Source organism: Coregonus lavaretus (assembly GCF_964263955.1).
Source record: "Coregonus lavaretus genome assembly, chromosome: 9".
NCBI classification, from domain to species: domain Eukaryota; kingdom Metazoa; phylum Chordata; class Actinopteri; order Salmoniformes; family Salmonidae; genus Coregonus; species Coregonus lavaretus.
Genome location: NC_139996.1, coordinates 3,924,537 through 3,940,821, shown reverse-complemented (window position 1 = coordinate 3,940,821; position 16,285 = coordinate 3,924,537).

Here is a 16,285-nt window from a genome sequence, read left to right as displayed (position 1 = left end):
CCAGGCGTCTCGCAGCTCTCTCTCTCTCTCTCTCTCTCTCCCCCTTTTATCTCTCTCTCTCTCTCTCTCTCTCCCCCTTTTATCTCTCTCTCTCTCTCCCTCTCTCTCCCTCTCTCTATCCTCTCTCTCCCCCTTTTGTCTCTCTCTCTCTCTGTCTCCCTCTCTCTGTCTCCCTCTCTCTGTCTCCCTCTCTGTCTCTCTCTCTCTTCAACTTTGCAGCTTTTATACCATGGCGCTTACTTCTTTTGTAATTGTTTCAGACATTTATTAACTTTGAGGAATGTTCTCATTCTCGTGACTATTTACTCTGTATTATATTTTCCTTCTAAAAAATTATACATGTCCTTAATGTTCAAAACAGGCCTAGATGATTGTGATGTCTATTGTAGATCAGTGTAGAATGAACTACATGTTACATAGCTACTTATGAACCACGTTTGTATGTTTTTAGAGTTTATGCACCAACACTGTTCAGTTCACATTTGATTTTCATATGTCTGTGCGATAGAAGTTATTTGCTACACGTTGTAATGGTTTAATGTATGAAGAATATGCTTTATTTAAATGGGGTAAGAAGTTATAGTTGTGAAAGCCTGATGAAGAGGAGTTTATGCATGAAAATGTCTGGTTTTCCATTTCAACCTGTGCATACATGTTCAGTAATATTGTTGACATGACAATGTTCCAGGAATAATGTTAACCCAAACATGCAACGGCTTCACAACATAATGTTGTTTCTTGGGTATGGGTTACAACCGCCATGAAGCATGAAGGAGGAGGTGTGATGGTGTGGGGGTGCTTTGCTGGTGACATTGTCTGTGATTTATTTAGAATTCAAGGCAGACTTCTGCAGCGATACGCCATCCCATCTGGTTTGGGCTTAGTGGGACTATCATTTGTTTTTCAACAGGACAATGACCCAACACACCTCCAGGCTGTGTAAGGGCTATTTGACCAATAAGAAGAGTGATGCAGTGCTGCAACAGATGACCTGGCGTCCACAATCCCCTGACCTCAACCAAATTGAGATGGCTTGGGATGAGTCGCACCGCAGAGTGAAGGAAAAGCAGCCAACAAATGCTCAGCATATGTGGGAACTCCTTCAAGACTGTTGGAAAATCATTCCAGGTGAAGCTGGTTGAGAGAATGCCAAGAGTGTGCAAAGCTGTCATCAAGGCAAAGGGTGGCTATTTGAAGAATCTCAAATATAAAATATATTTTGATTTGTATTAACACATTATTGGTTACTACATGATTCCATATGTGTTATTTCATAGTTTTGATGTCTTCACTGATATTCTACAATGTAAACAATTAATAAAAATAAAGAAAAATCCTGGAATGAGTAGGTGTTCTAAAATGTTTGACCGGTTGTATATATAAATAATGGTGTGTATTGACAATATGGATAGTGTATGAATAGAGAAGGTGTGTACAACAGTAGATAAGATGAGCCATGACAAATCACATAAGTTACATGGAGTCGATCTGTGTGAAATAATAAGGGTTGACTTGATTTTTGAATGACTAACCCTTGCTCTGTCCCCCCAGACATACAACATCTGCAAGGTCCCTCAGTCAAGCATTGAATTTCAAGCACAGATTCAACTACAAAGACCAGGGAGCTTTTCGAAAAGCCTCGTAAAGGGCAGTGATTGGTAGATGGGTAACAATAACCAATCAGACGTTGAATATCTCTTTAAGCATGGTCAAGTTAATAACTATGCTGTGCATTATGTATTAAACCACCCAGACACATCAAAGATGCAGTCGTCCTTCTGAACTGAGCTCCAGGTCAGGGATGAAACTGCTCATGAGGCCATTTGTGATTTTAAAACCGCTACAGAGTCCAATGTCTGTGATGGGAGAAAACTGAGGATGGATCGACAACATTGTAGTGACTCCACAATAATGACCTAAATGACAGAGTGAAAGGAAGAATACAAATATTCCAAAACATCCATATTGTACGCAACAAGGCACTAAAGTAATACTGCAACAAAATAAAACACAGTAAATACACTTTTTTGGCCTAAATGAAAAGCCTTATGTTTGGGGCAAACGCAACAAATCACTGAGTAACCGCCTCCTTATTTTCAAGCACGGTAGTGGCTGCATCATGGTATGGGTATGATTCACATCGGCAAATACTGGGGAGTTGTTCAGGATTAATAGAAACGGAATAGAGCTGAGCACAGGCTAAATCCTAGAGGAAAACGTGCTTCAATCTGCTTTACACAAGAGACTGGGAGAGGAATTCACTTTTCAGCAGAACAATAACCTACAACACAAGGCCAAATCTACGCTGGAGTTGCTTACCAAGAAGACCGTGAATGTTCCTGACTGGCCAAGTTACAGTTTTGACTTAAATCTGTTTGAAAGTCTATGGCAAGACTTGAAAATTGCTGTCTAGCCATGATTCCCAACATCTTGACAGAGCTTGAAGAATGTAGAACAGAATAAAGGGGTAATATAGATACAGAGCTCTTAGAGACTTACCCAGAAACACTCACAGCTGTAATCGCTGCCAAAGGTGATTCTACAAAGTATTGATTCAGGGGTGCTGAATACTTATGCAACGACTATATTTTATATTTTTGTGATTTAATTTGTATTAGGCTTTTTTTAAATGTAGCTTTTCTTCCAGTTTAACATTACAGAGTATTTTGTGTAGATTGTTGACATTTGTTTTTTTTTTACCATTAAATACATTTGAATCCCACTTTGTAATCCAAGGGGTCTGTATACTTTGCAAGGCAGTGTGTAAAGTGGGTAAAACAGTATGTAACATTATTAAAGTGACCAGTGATTCCATGTCTATGTACATAGGGCAGCAGCCTCTAAGATGCAGGGTTGAGTAACCGGGTGGCAGCCGGCTAGTAACAGTGACTAAGGTTCATGGCAGGGTACTGGGTGAAGGCCAGCTAGTGATGACTGTTTAACAGTCTGATGGCCTGGAGATATAAGCTGTTAATCAGTCTCTCGGTCCCAGCTTTGATGCACCTGTACTATCTCCTCCTTCTAGATGATAGCGGGGTGAACAGGCAGTGGCTTGGGTGGTTGTTGTCCTTGATTATCTTTTTGGCCTTCCTGTGACATCGGGTGCTGTAGATGTCCTGGAGGGCAGGCAGTGTGCCCCCGGTGGTGCGGTCAGCCCAACACATCCACATCACCGGCGGTACACTGCCTGCCCTCCAGGACATCTACAGAGCCCTGCAGTTGCGGACGGTGCAATTTCCGTACCAGGCGGTGATACAGCCTGAAAGGATGCTCTCAATGGTGCATTTGTAGAAGTTCGTGAGGATCTTAGGGGCCAAGCCGAATTTCTTCAGCCTGCTGAGGTTGAAGAGGTAATGTTGCGCCTTCTTCACCACACGGTCTGTGTGAAGGGACCATTTCAGGTCCTCAGTGATGTGCAAGCCGAGGAACTTGAAGCTTTTGACCCTCTCCACTGCGGCGCTGTCGATGTGGATGGGGGCGTACTCTCTCTGCTGTCTCCTGTAGTCCACAATCAGCTCCTCCTTGACGTTGAGGAAGAGGTTATTTCCCTGGCATCACTCCGCCAGGGCTCTCACCTCCCTGTACGTTACTTTCTAAATGCAATCTGTTACAGTTACTAATTACAGTGGGGGAAAAAAGTATTTAGTCAGCCATCAATTGTGCAAGTTCTCCCACTTAAAAAGATGAGAGAGGCCTGTAATTTATCATAGGTACACGTCAACTATGACAGACAAAATGAGGGGGAAAAAATCCAGAAAATCCCATTGTAGGATTTTTTATGAATTTATTTGCAAATTATGGTGGAAAATAAGTATTTGGTCAATAACAAAAGTTTCTCAATACTTTGTTATATACCCTTTGTTGGCAATGTCACAGGTCAAACGTTTTCTGTAAGTCTTCACAAGGTTTTCACACACTGTTGCTGGTATTTTGGCCCATTCCTCCATGCAGATCTCCTCTAGAGCAGTGATGTTTTGGGGCTGTCGCTGGGCAACACAGACTTTCAACTCCCTCCGAAGATTTTCTATGGGGTTGAGATCTGGAGACTGGCTAGGCCACTCCAGGACCTTGAAATGCTTCTTATGAAGCCACTCCTTCGTTGCCCGGCCGGTGTGTTTGGGATCATTGTCATGCTGAAAGACCCAGCCACGTTTCATCTTCAATGCCCTTGCTGATGGAAGGAGGTTTTCACTCAAAATCTCACGATACATGGCCCCATTCATTCTTTCCTTTACACGGATCAGTCGTCCTGGTCCCTTTGCAGAAAAACAGCCCCAAAGCATGATGTTTCCACCCCCATGCTTCACAGTAGGTATGGTGTTCTTTGGATGCAACTCAGCATTCTTTGTCCTCCAAACACGACGAGTTGAGTTTTTACCAAAAAGTTATATTTTGGTTTCATCTGACCATATGACATTCTCCCAATCCTCTTCTGGATCATCCAAATGCACTCTAGCAAACTTCAGACGGGCCTGGACATGTACTGGCTTAAGCAGGGGGACACGTCTGGCACTGCAGGATTTGAGTCCCTGGCGGCGTAGTGTGTTACTGATGGTAGGCTTTGTTACTTTGGTCCCAGCTCTCTGCAGGTCATTCACTAGGTCCCCCCGTGTGGTTCTGGGATTTTTGCTCACCGTTCTTGTGATCATTTTGACCCCACGGGGTGAGATCTTGCGTGGAGCCCCAGATCGAGGGAGATTATCAGTGGTCTTGTATGTCTTCCATTTCCTAATAATTGCTCCCACAGTTGATTTCTTCAAACCAAGCTGCTTACCTATTGCAGATTCAGTCTTCCCAGCCTGGTGCAGGTCTACAATTTTGTTTCTGGTGTCCTTTGACAGCTCTTTGGTCTTGGCCATAGTGGAGTTTGGAGTGTGACTGTTTGAGGTTATGGACAGGTGTCTTTTATACTGATAACATGTTCAAACAGGTGCCATTAATACAGGTAACGAGTGGAGGACAGAGGAGCCTCTTAAAGAAGAAGTTACAGGTCTGTGAGAGCCAGAAATCTTGCTTGTTTGTAGGTGACCAAATACTTATTTTCCACCATAATTTGCAAATAAATTCATTAAAAATCCTACAATGTGATTTTCTGGATTTTTTTCTTCTCAATTTGTCTGTCATAGTTGACGTGTACCTATGATGAAAATTACAGGCCTCTCTCATCTTTTTAAGTGGGAGAACTTGCACAATTGGTGGCTGACTAAATACTTTTTTCCCCCACTGTATATCTGTATTCTGTCATTTAAATTGAAATGTAGGCTTCTGCCCGGCCCAGAAATACAATTTCCATAGACAGCCACATAGAAAAGTCAGATTTGAAAATTCCTACTAAGACACTTTAGTCAAAACCTTTGTGCACAAAACACAATAAAACTATTATAAATAATTGTCGGTGAGACCGATTTTGTTTCACTAACAGCCGAAGATTATCAAAATGGTATATTCATCCAACGTCTGCCATGTTTTTGGATGACGTGATGACGTCGTCGCTGCTCTCCATTCATCTTTTTTTGTATCTGCATTAGCACAGTAAACTTGATCCCAATTATAGCTCCAAGATGGCGGCAAAAAAAAAATATATATATATTATTGGCACATTGAACCATGTCGCGCTCGGTAGTTTTAAAAACTGTGGGAAGTACGGACATCGTGGTTAAATAGTACAAGAGTACACCATGCTGGACAAAAATGCTTACAGCACCTGGTTTTCCCAGGCAGTCTCCCATCCAAGGACTAACCAGGCATGACCTTGCTTAGTTTCCAAGACCGGGCATATTGAGGCTAGGCTGTAAAACAGTTACTGTATTGTATATATGATATGTACATATGCCTCCAGCGAAGGAATAAGTCTTGGTACACTATATGAAGTTTGACACTCGAAAAAGTGCAGTGAGAAATCATAGAAATAGAATCAATGGGATAAATAGCCATAGTTACTTTGTAACACAGGAAGATGAAGAACAAACCATGCTTTCATTTCAATGGCATATATTTGAATTTTGTGAAAATAGCAGGCCTATGAATAATGACTTCAGGCAAATAGATCAAATAACGTTACCAGTACATGACTTTAGTCATTAGAATAGGCGACTGACTTGACCACCACTAGCAAGTCATCATCGACATTGAGATGAACTACCTCAAACGTAATTTCATCATGATCCTAATAAAAGAACACTAAACCATTCAATTGAATAGTCCTACTTTTTCTTTACAACGACAGGGGGTGCACCGTTCCTGGAGGTACTGCAATACCAGGTCGATGCGTGGAGTGGACGGAGCAAGCCCCTATTCCATCTCCCTATTCCAAAAATCAATTTAATATATGGTCCCCAGATAGGGGACGTATCAGATATTAAACTGATAAGAACAGATTTTTTTTTTTTTTTTGGAAAAGTTTTTATTGATCATTTCCTTTAAAACAGCTCACATTTGAAATACATTTACACACTGATAAGAACAGATACTACACTTGATCTTAGCCAAAAGGCCGAGAAGCGATACCGCAATGCTTTCGGAAGGAAGGTGCCGTTCTCCGACAGGACAAATTAATTGACGGATTCACCAAAATGAGCGCTGTAAACTTTCCGCCAAATATCAAAGATGATGGTTTTAAAAAATGGTGGCATAGATTGGGAGTTGATCAACCTCGGGAATAGCCACTTTTGACTGTTACAATGTAACAAATTGGTAGGTTTCATAGTCACGTGGACATCCGCCCTCCAATCGGAAACGAGAGAAAGCCTTGTCGAATTAAAACCAGATTAACAGCTAAATTGGAATAATAATCTATCAAATACGGGTGGGGAAAATAATTTGGAGATAACATTATTGACATAACATTTGATTTTATATCAAATATCTCTGGTAGCAATACTGCCACAAGGGAACTGAGGTATTGTCCACTTGGTGGCGCCAGAGTTCCACCGTCGGCTTGTCCAAGCTGTACTATGTGGTCAATCAAAATGCACTTGAATGTTGAACCACTTGACTTCAATACCTACAGCACATCCTCAACGCTAATAATGTATACAATAAAAAAAAGCCTATGTGTTTTTAAATCAGTCTGTAGAGCCTTGTATGATATGGCCATTGTGAGGAGGCCTTCATAAAGTCGTCCTCCTAAATTACTAGAGGCCAAACTTCCACAATGTCCAAGGCACTGGACTGTAATGAGAGCTTGGTCTACATGTTACATTTTTTGTCATTTAGCAGACGCTCTTATCCAGAGCGACTTACATTATATTTTTATTTTTCATACTGGCCCCCCGTGGGAATCGAACCCACAACCCTGGCGTTGCAATCACCATGCTCTACCAACTGAGCTACATCCCTGCCGGCCATTCCCTCTCCTACCCTGGACGACGCTGGGCCAATTGTGCGCCGCCCCATGGGTCTCCCAGTCGCAGCCGGCTACGACAGAGCCTGGATTCGAATCAGGTCTCTAGTGGCACAGCTAGTACTGCGATGCAGTGCCTTAGACCACTGCGCCACTCGGGAGTCCACAGTGCGGCCTACGGAGAGGTCCTGGCTGCATACATGTGTGCTCCACATAATAAACTTTTGCAAACATGGCACTTTGGTGGCATACTTTTACAATTAGGCTTACTCAGTCAATACAACAAACTTCATATCATGCACATAAAATACCATTAGGCCTATTGCATTGGAGAGCCTTTACACACGAAATACTGTATATTGATGAATAAAAAATACACTGGTTTGATTCATCCTGAAAGTTGTCATATTCAAGTTCAATCCATGAACTATTGGAATGTGGAAAAAACGGTACAATAGTGGTTGAACAATAATCCTATAAATCCTACCTGAATTCGCACTAATCATGGAACTGACAAGGGTCCAGTCGTCGTTAACGGTGCGCCAGGCTCCAGGTTTAACCTGCTACATGTGGTCTGAGTTCCATAATGATTCAAATAGGCTACATGTCCAAAATTATCGCTCAAATAAATGTATGTGGGTATTACTGACGGTTCTCCAGATAGTGGCTAATATTTAACATGATACAAATGGTCAAATAAAAGCCTGGGAATATCATCAAAACATTCTAAAGCCCATACATCAACTCGGCAGGTTTAGCCCTACGGAAGCCTATAGCTTGGGTCTCCAAATTTCATCCACGCAAATTATGAGGGCACACAATCAGAAATCTCAGTAACCGCACAGCTATTTCTATGCTATTTCACTTTGGAAAAGGGGCCCCAATACATGTCATATTGATATGATTTTCAGTTTGCTTCCATATGGCTGGTTTCACATTCGTCTCCAGGGATCATAAGAAAGAATCATCTACATTTACAATCCCCTTCTCCAAACGCATTATTAATTTACCTAACTGTTTTCGATAGATCATATCAAGTTATAAATTACAGTGCATGGAGAATAGTGTTATTTCTATTAGAAAAAAATTCAGTAAATGCTTTTTCCACTTGGAACCGGAAGGTTCACATGACCTTGATCATGGTTTCCTCCCGGTGGTGGAATTATTAGGGAATTAAGTCAAAGTCAGAATATGGTTTATCTGTAGGCACACCGCCACAGCTTCATTTATTCGAGCTCCACCTCAAACGAATAGGGGGGTGAATAGTATGCTATTCTCATTCTTAAATTCAAGGTCAGAATACGCATAGAGAGAAAAGCGCATAAATAGGTAATTGAGTTCCGTTCACAAGCGCTTAACTTGGGTCGGAATCTCGGCCATTCTGAATATTAGCACAGCTATTTATAGCCTATTTCACTGTGGAAAGAGGCCCCGATAGATGTAATTGTCATGTTGATATGATTTTCAGTTTGCTTCCATATGGCTGGTTTCACATTCGTCTCCAGGGATCATAAGGAAGAATCATCGAAAACAATTCCCTTTCTCCAAACAGATTACTAATTTACCTAGCTCTTATCCAACACAACACTAAACAATACATTCATTGCACTATAACGGTGACAAACGGTGCCCACAAACTGTTAGGGCCTCCATAAAGCTGTCCCAACAGCAGTCCCAACACCTTACCACCGCTACACCTGGCTATCAGCGGAGCCTTGTCTGGCAGCGAAACAGTTCATTCAGCCTCATTTACTGCCTTAAAAAAAAACATAGCTGATATGGCTGACTTGATAAACAAATGTGGTTTCTACTGACAATTGAGATGTACAAACTATGGCATAAGGGGACGACGAGCGGATAAGAGGCAATCCGTAATTTTTATTAGGACATTCATGAGCAAACTAGGACGGAGGTAGTCAATATAACTATTTGTTCAGCACTTTTGAAATGTACAGCGACAGAATTCAGAACCTGGGCCGTTCTTACAGTGTTCTCCCTGTACACCAAGTCAGAACCGTAGGATAAATGAAGGGGACATATACACAGACAATGAAAGCTCTTACAATATTCAATGATTACATTTATCTAAAACAGGATATAGGCTACATGTGCACCACCAAAATGGTCCATCTTGGGCAAATTTTGTCATGAAACTTTGCACACAAGGACAAGTTCAAGTAGACCAGGTCAATAGGGGATGTTAATAATTCAATGTGTTTTCTTTATTTAATTACAGCTGCATAGCTAATGTACTTTTTTGGTGTACAATTTTTTTTATATATCTATATTGTAAATACACCTGATTGTAAAAGTTGTGTATATTTTGGTTTGGTCCATCGTGGGTTATCTGTACTTATTGGTTCTCTTTTGCCTGACCTTCAACTAGCAACGTATGTTGTCCTTGACTCCGTAATTTGTCAATATAAAACTGTGGTAATGTTACACAAAGTGCTGTTAAGCAACTATAGGTTGTGTTACAATGTGGACAATATAAAGATTTATGTTAACAAGTTTCACCGAGCTCGCTAATTAGGGTATCTAATCTAACAATAGGTCACACCCGTCGCTATGGGCGGGCCATAGGGGGCCGGGCCCGCCCCCAAAATGCTTGTGCCCCCCCCCCCACTTGAGGCACAGATCTCTTAACAAAATTACTTTAATTTTATATTATAATAGTTGCTAATTTTGTGTTGCATTCTTTATCATTAAAACATTAAAAATATAAAGAAACAATTGTGTGATTTTGTTTGATTGATGGGAATCTACACTGCAACAGCCTATCACGGCCTTAATAAAAAGAACGTTAGGCTACGTACGTGACGTAGCCTACGTCAGTGTAGCCGCTCAACAGTTACCGCGCATTTTTGAAAGCTGGATGAGTTTTCGCCGGTTTACTCGCTTCAGTTCGTCATGGATATCCGTAAGTGGTTGAAAAGCCCACCAACAGTCTTCTCTGCCAAATTGGATACGACACCGACGCCTCCTGATGTTGTAGTTGGAGAAGGAGACCCTGGACGATAGTCTGAGCCTGATGCTAGTAGCTCCGTGGGAGGCCGACGCTGGGCCTGGCAGGACCTGCAGGTCAAGTGCAACCGCGACTGGGGCAGCATTTGGGCCACAACTGCCTGTTGAATCAGTGGGTGTGAGTGACCTCGGCATGGACAAACCCAAACAGGTTGTTTTGAGGAAATATCTAGTCAAAATGTTTGGTTAAAAAAAACCGATCATTTTCCTCTAGCTGGTATTTGAACAGGGAGTTGCTTGAGTACTCGGTGGAAAAGGACTCCGCATTTTGTTATGCTTGCAGGAAATTCAAATCGCGACCTTCTCCATTAAGGGATTTAATGATTGGAAACATGCAATTGGAACAGGCAAGGGCTTAAATAAGCATATAGCTTCAAAAGAACATTTAGCTTGTGAAGCAATGTGGAGAGATTCAGAAAAACGTATAGAGAGACAGGAAAAGAGATTTCCACTCTCTTAAATTCAGAGCAACTGGCTCGCAACAGATCAATCAATCAATCAATCAATTTTATTTTATATAGCCCTTCTTACATCAGCTAATATCTCGAAGTGCTGTACAGAAACCCAGCCTAAAACCCCAAACAGCTAGTAATGCAGGTGTAGAAGCACGGTGGCTAGGAAAAACTCCCTAGAAAGGCAAAACCTAGGAAGAAACCTAGAGAGGAACCAGGCTATGAGGGGTGGCCAGTCCTCTTCTGGCTGTGCCGGGTGGAGATTATAACAGAACCATGCAAGATGTTCAAAAATGTTCATAAGTGACAAGCATGGTCAAATAATAATCAGGAATAAATCTCAGTTGGCTTTTCATAGCCGATCATTAAGAGTTGAAAACAGCAGGTCTGGGACAGGTAGGGGTTCCATAACCGCAGGCAGAACAGTTTAAACTGGAATAGCAGCAAGGCCAGGCGGACTGGGGACAGCAAGGAGTCACCACGGCCGGTAGTCCCGACGTATGGTCCTAGGGCTCAGGTCTCTCAGTTGGCTTTTCATAGCCGATCATTAAGAGTTGAAAACAGCAGGTCTGGGACAGGTAGGGGTTTCGTAGCCGCAGGCAGAACAGTTGAAACTGGAATAGCAGCAAGGCCAGGCGGACTGGGGACAGCAAGGTGTCATCATGCCCGGTAGTCCTGACGTAAGGTCCTAGGGCTCAGGTTCTCAGAGAGAAAGAGAGAACGAGAGAATTAGAGAGAGCATACTTAAATTCACAAAGGACACTACATGTCAGCTGTAATTGATATGCTGGAGTTTTTAGTGGTGAATCAATTGTCGTTACGTGGAGATAATGCTGGTTTTGCCAGTGTGCTAGATGATAATAGCTCAATGTGGCTGTTTTTGTCTCTCTTTGAGTACACCATGCGCAAAGATCCCGAACTGACACGGATTACAAAAACAATCCCACAGAATGCACGCTATACCAGCCCACAGATACAAAACGAGATTATCGAAATGCTGAGCAAACTCGTTACAGAGGAGATAGTGAGACAAGTCGGCGATAGCTGGTATTCAATTAAAGTGGATGGCACACGGGATCCTTTAGGCCAAGAAAACATATCTGTAGTTGTGCGTTTTGTTGACAAAAACTATGGTCTGTGTGAGCGCCTCTTGGTAATGGCCACATCTGAGAAAGGTGATGCAGAGGCTCTGACAGGTGTCATCTTTGATGAGCTCACCAGCGCCAGACTCGGCACGGACAAAATCCTGAGTCAAGTTTATGATGGCGCATCACTCATGTCTGGCAGGCATGGTGGTGTGCAGAAATTGCTCCAAAACAAGCTGGATCGTAACATACCATATATTCACTGCTTTAATCACCAACTTCATCTGGTTGTGATACATGCCATGTCCAGTGAAGCAGCTGTCGATGATTTTTTTTGGAGTATGCAACATGCTGTACAACTTCATCAGGAAGCCAACCGTGGCTATTCTGTACAAAGGCGATACCCTGAAACGTCTCTTGGACCAGAGATGGACTGGCCACTTGGCAACGGTCAAAGTTGTGGTGAAGAGTTTTCACGACATATCCACATTACTGACCGAGGTGGAAAACACACGAGGCCTTGGAGCGGAGGTGCGCGTCGAGGCTACGCGGCTGCTTCCTGCCGTTACGCAGCGCAGTTTTCTTTTCATTGTGCACCTTGTTATGAAACTGTTGTCACTTTTCGAGCCGCCTAACAGACTACTACAGGCCGAAGATATGGACATGTTCACTGCGGTGACGCTTGTGAACAGCGCTTCTGACTGCGTGAAGACACTGCGCCACAGAAAACTAGTTTTCTGCACTGTGGGATCTCTGCGCTCCTCCAGCATCGGCCACCGAGGCTGTGCCGGTGACCGTCCCTGGTCCAAGCAAGAGAAGACGCACAATTAATAAGAACCTCCGCGGATTTGCAGTTGAAGAAACAGTTGGTCAGCCACAAAGTGACACAGATGAAAAGACTGAGTTCATGAGATTGTTTTACAGTGTTATCGATGCTGTGCAAGGAGAGATGAATGCGCGTTTTGGAGAGCGCAGTAGCGAGCTCATTGGCGCACTGGCTGCTTTGAACCCAGAGGCCGAGGATAATTTCCTGGACCCATCAAAGGTAACCCCTCTCCTGGTATTAGCTGGAACTGATGTGGTTGAATCTGAATATACTGTGGCTTGTGAGTTCCTGGTGAAGAAAATGACTGACACCCCGGTTCCCCCCGAAGATTGAAAATGGACAATAGCCAACATCCTCAGCACATTCAACTGTGCACTCCAGGCTATGCCGACTGTTCTCACAGCCTACACACTTGCCCTAACTTTAGGAGCTTCCACAGCAATGTGTGAAAAACTCATTTTCCACACTCAAAAGCGTCTTCTCAGAGCATCGGCACAGTATGCTGCACAGACGCAAGGCCCAGCTGATTCAGCTTGCTTTTGAAAAGGACCTCACTCACAAGTTTTAAGTCCGAGTGGAAGGATACTTTGACGAGGAGGTTCTGCTCGGAGAACCGCCGCCTCCCGCTGTGCTGACAGGAGGGACCGGAGAGAGGACAGCGCTGCCTCCACTCAAAGTCCCGGTAGGTTCAAAGTCTCAGTGTGTGTGTGTGTGTGTGTGTATATGCGTGCGTGTGTGTGTGTGTATATGCGTGTGTGTGTGTCTCATGGCAATGCATATCCCTCTGTTGACTGCTTTAAAATGCAATGTTTGAGAGATGCTTCTGGTGTTACGTCTAATATGTTGTATAGTCAAGTGTTTTATGGATATTCATAACATTGCTTCTATGTAATGTGGTGTAGGCTATAGGCTACCTGGTCATATTGCTGTTGGTTATGTTTAATGTGATGATTACGTGCTGCGCAAATAGAGGATACGATTATTATAAATATACGTACTGTAGGCTACTAATAATTGTGCCCTGCCCTCCCATGCATTTCATATGCCCCACTTAAGACTGAGGTCTGGCGACGGGTCTGCCTATTGTAATATGTGAGTTTTCATGTGCTCACGCAGGTGCCCGAGAGCTGTGACTGCACCAAGGGCTAACATATTGTGTGTTGTCTCTTCGTGGGCAGGGCAAATAAAAAGAATCCAACCAGCAGACCTCCAGTTGTAGCAGTGTCCTAATTAAAAGTACACAACGCAGAAAGAACCAAGCTACACTAGCTTGCTAGCTAAGATTTTGAAAGTATGATGTTGACATGATCAGTCCAATCAAACCTGGACTTTGATAACAAAGTTTCATGACAAAATTTTCCAAGATGGACCATTTTGGTGGTGCACATGTAGCCTATATCCTGTTTTAGAGAAATGTAATCATTGAATATTTTAAGAGCTTTCATTGTCTGTGTATATGTCCCCTTCATTTATCCTACGGTTCTGACTTGGTGTACAGGGAGAACACTGTAAGAACGGCCCAGGTTCTGAATTCTGTCGCTGTACATTTCAAAAGTGCTGAACAAATAGTTATATTGACTACGTCCGTCCTAGTTTGCTCATTAATGTCCTAATAAAAATTACGGATTGCCTCTTATCCGCTCGTCGTCCCCTTATGCCATAGTTTGTACATCTCAATTGTCAGTAGAAACCACATTTGTTTATCAAGTCAGCCATATCAGCTATGTTTTTTTTTTAAAGGCATTAAATGAGGCTGAATGAACTGTTTCGCTGCCAGACAAGGCTCCGCTGATAGCCAGGTGTAGCGGTGGTAAGGTGTTGGGACTCTGCTGTTGGGACTCTGCTGTTGGGACAGCTTTATGGAGGCCCTAACAGTTTGTGGGCACCGTTTGTCACCGTTATAGTGCAATGAATGTATTGTTTAGTGTTGTGTTGGATAAGAGCTAGGTAAATTAGTAATCCGTTTGGAGAAAGGGAATTGTTTTCGATGATTCTTCCTTATGATCCCTGGAGACGAATGTGAAACCAGCCATATGGAAGCAAACTGAAAATCATATCAACATGACAGTGAAATAGCATAGAAATAGCTGTGCGGTTACTGAGATTTCTGATTGTGTGCCCTCATAATTTGCGTGGATGAAATTTGGAGACCCAAGCTATAGGCTTCCGTAGGGCTAAACCTGCCGAGTTGATGTATGGGCTTTAGAATGTTTTGATGATATTCCCAGGCTTTTATTTGACCATTTGTATCATGTTAAATATTAGCCACTATCTGGAGAACCGTCAGTAATACCCACATACATTTATTTGAGCGATAATTTTGGACATGTAGCCTATTTGAATCATTATGGAACTCAGACCACATGTAGCAGGTTAAACCTGGAGCCTGGCGCACCGTTAACGACGACTGGACCCTTGTCAGTTCCATGATTAGTGAGAATTCAGGTCGGATTTATAGGATTATTGTTCAACCACTATTGTACCGTTTTTTCCACATTCCAATAGTTCATGGATTGAACTTGAATATGACAACTTTCAGGATGAATCAAACCCAGTGTATTTTTTATTCATCAATATACAGTATTTCGTGTGTAAAGGCTCTCCAATGCAATAGCCCTAATGGTATTTTATGTGCATGATATGAAGTGTGTTGTATTGACTGTGTAAGCCTAATTGTAAAAGTATGCCACCAAAGTGCCATGTTTGCAAAAGTTTATTATGCAGAGCACACATTTATGCAGCCAGGACCGCTCCGTGGGCCGCACTGTAGACCAAGCTATCATTACAGTCCAGTGCCATGGACATTGTGGAAGTTTGGCCTCTAGTAATTTAGGAGGACGACTTTATGAAGGCCTCCTCACAATGGCCATATCATACAAGGCTCTACGGACTGATTTAAAAACACATAGGCTTTTTTTTATTGTATACATTATTAGCGTTGATGATGTGCTGTATGTATTGAAGTCAAGTGGTTCAACATTCAAGTGCATTTTGATTGACCACATAGTACAGCTTGGACAAGGCGACGGTGGAACTCTGAACTCTGGCGCCACCAAGTGGACAATACCTCAGTTCTCTTGTGGCAGTATTGCTACCAGAGATATTTGATATAAAATCAAATGTTATGTCAATAGTGTTATCTCCAAATTATTTTCCCCACCCGTATTTGATAGATTATTATTCCAATGTAGCTGTTAATCTGGTTTTAATTCGACAAGGCTTTCTCTCGATTCCGATTGGAGGGCGGATGTCCACGTGACTATGAAACCTACCAATTTGTTACATTGTAACAGTCAAAGTGGCTATTCCCGAGGTTGATCAACTCCCAATCTATTCCACCATTTTTTAAAACCATCATCTTTGATATTTGGCGGAAAGTTTACAGAGCTCATTTTGGTGAATCCGTCAATGAATTTGTCGTGTCGGAGAACGGCACCTTCCTTCCGAAAGCATTGCGGTATCGCTTCTCGGCCTTTTGGCTAAGATCAAGTGTAGTATCTGTTCTTATCAGTTTAATATCTGATACGTCCCCTATCTGGGGACCATATATTAAATT